The sequence below is a fragment of the Canis lupus genome, chromosome 14 (assembly GCF_003254725.2).
Source record: "Canis lupus dingo isolate Sandy chromosome 14, ASM325472v2, whole genome shotgun sequence".
In the NCBI taxonomy this organism is placed as follows: domain Eukaryota; kingdom Metazoa; phylum Chordata; class Mammalia; order Carnivora; family Canidae; genus Canis; species Canis lupus.
The window spans coordinates 9,632,138-9,636,216 of NC_064256.1; the positions used below are offsets into that span (position 1 = coordinate 9,632,138).

The 4,079-nt window shown below is 53.0% G+C and overlaps 1 pseudogene; it reads right to left on the reverse strand.

Moving 5' to 3' along the window:
* Positions 1-915: 915 nt before the first annotated feature.
* LOC118350538 (uncharacterized) lies at positions 916-2,850 on the reverse strand (annotated as a pseudogene).
* Positions 2,851-4,079: the final 1,229 nt, after the last annotated feature.

A 4,079-nucleotide genomic window follows, 5' to 3' on the forward strand; every position in this document is an offset into this window, starting at 1 on the left:
GTTTTTTATAGGCTGGTCTAGGGGATTTTCAGAAGGGGTGGAGGAATTTCTCACTTTCTGTTTACATTTTGATATGGGGCTTTCAAGGGCATTGAGCTCTGTTCTTATTCTAATAGAGGCTTCCTGCCCTTGGCTTGGGCTCTGTTCTTATTCTAATATGGGGCTTTCTAGGATGTTTAAGCTGTAAACTGTTTTCTTCCTGTAACTGAAGGAATGTGAATTTCAGCTCTTATTCACAGGGGCCTGGGATGGCTGTACTTGTGCTAACGCTAAACTTGAGGTGGAATGGCCTTGATTTTTCTCGGCCTCCACATTTCCCCCTCTCAGAGGAACCTAAGGAAGGACCTAATCATGGGTCCAGGTTGGTCTCAGAGTGAGCCAGTGGGAATGATTAAATCATGATTCAAACCAACCTTGTTGCTGCTCTTGCTCCTGTTTACTTCTAGCCAAGCCTTTTCTGACTTTTTCCATAGATTCCCGGACTATTCCTGAGTGGTCAGTAAAGAAGCAACACTCCTCATTTGGGGCAACACATAGCCCCCCGCCCTCCCCGCTAGCAAAAGCCTCTCTACAGTTAAGATGCTCCCATCTTTTTAACCCTTAAAAGACTTTTAAAAGCAAGGCTGAATTGGGAGCACATTTTTAAATGGCTAATGGGGAAGCAACATTAGTGGGTAAGTGAGAACGGCACAGTCTTAACAAAGTCCGTGAGAACGGCGTGTGGGTCAGCCGGCCGGACGCTGTAGGGGACCCAGGGAGTAATCCCGTCGACCTTGAGAGCGGTGGGAGGGTCAGGGTCACGACTAGGGTCCCTTCCAGCGAGGCTGAAGGGTCTGGTGCTGGTATCTCCGCGTACACCCAGTCCCCCTGCGGGTATCGATGGGTCCGGGGGTGGCCCAGTCTCGTAGAGGGTCCTCAGCTTAGGCCACGCCTGCGCGTGGCTTCGTTGTAACGTTTGGAGGGAGCAAGGAGTCGTATGGGTGCGCCCAGCGCCAGGTTTACACCCTGTCCCCGGATTCTCAAGGGCCAGCGAGAGCTCAGGGGGCCGCGGGGACGGCTTCGCTGCCGAGGCGCGGGCCCTCTCTCGGGAGCCCGTTCCAGGGCGCCCCGCCCTTCACAAAGAGAAGAGCACCTCCCGGGGCTCCCGCGGCTTCTCCGGGATCGGCGCCCATCACCCCACTCCAGGTTCGGGGATCTGAACCCCACTCCCTTTCCATCGGCTGAGGGCCACGGAGGCCATCGGCCGTCCCTTCGGACCCGCGCTCGCCCATCTCTCAGGACCGACTGGCCCATGTTCAGCTGCTGTTCCCGTGGAACCTTCGCCACCTTCCACCATGCCAGAGGCTGTTCACCTTGGAGACCTGCTGCTAATCGGGGGATACTAGGTGGAGGAAGACCGAACACGGCCTCGTAGGGAGTCAGTCCCGTCTTATATGGGGAGTTCCTCACCCATATAGGGCAAAAGGGAGGAGAGTCACCCAGTCCCCGCCAGTCTCCAGGGCTAATTTAGTTAAGGTGTCCTGTAATGTTCTGTTCATCCCCGCTACCTGTCCTGAGCCCTGGGCCCTACGTGCACAATGTCATTTCCAATCTGCCCCAAGTACTAGTGCCACTCCCCGTGTTGCCTTAGAGACGAATCGTGGGCCGTTGTCTGATCCAGTCTTACCAGGAAAGCCGTACCTCGGTGAGATGTCTTCCAGCAGTTTCTTGGTCACGGTCTGTGCTGCATGTTTGGTGGGAAATGCCTCTGTCCATCCTGGCGGACAGTTTGCGGCTGTGGGATCCTTAAGACGGTTTCCTAACGTGCATCCGTCAACCATCTTTGTCCATCCTTTAATTTGTACCCAAGGTAGCTCACCTCCGCTCTGCAGATCTGGGCTTTTTTAGCTGAGGCCCGGTATCCTAGGGCCACTATGGTCTGGAGCAAGTCCCTGGTGCTTCGCAGGCATGTGTCCTGGTCCTCTGCCACCAACAGGATATCAGATGAGGGTGCTTGGAATGGAACTCACCCAATTCTTTGTGTAAGGCCTCATCGAAGATGGTCGGTGAATTTTTGAATCCTTGTGGTAGTCCAGTCCAGGTGAGCTGGCCATTGATGCCTTTCTCAGGGTCCATCCATTCAAAGGCAAAGAGGTCTTGGCTTTTGGGTGCTAAAGGCAGGCTGAAAAAGGCATCTTTTAAATAGAGGAGGGGTATGGGTTTGGGACTCAAGGGTGCATATCCTCTACTCTCCAGTTGACTTCCCTTAAGTCCTGGGGTGGCCTGTAATCGTTACAGTGCAGTTTCTGAACCTGCAGCAAGGGAGTGTTCTATGCCGATTGGCAAGGCCTCAATATGCCCGAGTCCAGTGGTCACCGTATGTGGGGTGTGATTCCCCTACGAGCTATGAGAGGCATGGGTTATTGGCAGGCCCTGACAGGGTCTGGCCCGGCTTTAGTTCTATGCATATGGCCGGTCGGTGCTGGGCCAGCCCAATTCCCACAGTTTCTGCCCATGCTTGGGGAAATTCCCGCAGCCAATGTCAATGTCAGTCACTGGGGCTGAGGGCATTTGGTGGAGATGATATTCATCTTCTAAACTCAGGACAACCACCTGAATAGGGTGCCCCTCCTTGTTTAGGATTTTTGCCCCTTCGGGTTGGAAGCAAATTTGTGCCCCCATCTTGGTGAGCAAATCCCAACCTAACAACGGGTAGGCACACTCAGGGATGACCATGAAGGAATGGGATACCTGGCCCATGCCGAGATCCACAGTTCTTCGGGTAGTCCATGAGTACTGTTTTGTGCCCGTGGCCCCTTGCACCCATGAATTCTTGTTTGCCAATTTCCCTTGGGGTTGTAATAAAACCAAATGTTGTGCCCCAGTGTCCACTAGGAATTCAACAGGTTGCTCCTCCACTCTGAGAGTTACCCTGGGCTTGGGGAGGGGTGCCAAACCCCGACTCCCCTAGTCGTCCAGGTCCTCCATCTCCAAGATCTTGGCAGGGGCCTTAGGTCTTTTTTTAAGACAGTCTTTCACCCAGTGGCCCTCTTCTTTGCAATAAGCACATTGGTTTTTGTTCAGCTTAGGGTGCTCCCGACGGGGACCAGGGCCATCCTTCTTACCTGTCCTTGAAGCCAGCTTCTTGAGGTGCCTCCATCTTTCCTGTGGGTCGTCCATGGTTGTGGCCAGCAGGATTTTGGCCAGGTTTCAGGTCTACCAGTCACTTAGTTTGGTTTGTTGCTCTTCCGGACTTTATTATTATTGACTTTTTCTGCTACTATAAGTCCTGCAAGCTCTTCTCTCCTAAGAAGGCTGCTGGACTCTCATCCTTACCCTGTCTTACATAGCCATACCTCGGCCAGATTGGGAGGCTTGCACGCGGCAGCCTGGAGACCTGCCCCTAGAGTCTGGCGGTGGACCCGGAGTCTCTCCTTACCTTCAGCCCAGTTGTACGCTTTGGGGGGTAAAAATGGTTTTATCCAAGAAGGGGAATTCTCGATCATGTCCTGCCAGACCAGGATGTAGGGCACCTGGTCAGGGTGGCCATACGGTTTGTCCCTGAAGATCATGGCCTTAACCTGTAAGATAGTAGGTAGGTGGAAAGTTCCTTCTCGGGGTCATTCCACGCCAAAGGTTGGCCATTCTGACATGCAGTAAGTTTGAAATTTCCCTCTCTTTATGTAAACAGTTATAACAGTTAACAAAGACACAGTAACACAAACAAATGCACAGTTAACAAGAACACAGTAACACAGACCAGTGTGCAAAACAGGTAACAAGAACACAGTAACAGACAAACTTTCCAGTGTGGCAGCAGAGAGAAAACAGAAAGCAACCCGGAGGGCTGGCAGCCGGCCCTCTTTACAGATGAGGACCCCATCCTCTCAGTGGGCAAGGGACATCTCCTCAAGAACCCTGGTCGACCACCCGCCAGCACGTCCGCCTAAGCCAATGCCAACCCAATACAGATTGGAATTCCTACAGGTAGAGCTCTCAGAGAATATGCGCGCAAAAGGCGGAAAAAGTTGAGTACACTCACCACGCGTGAAACCCTCCAGATAGGATCCTGGAGGTCTCTGGATCCTGGACGAGCCCCC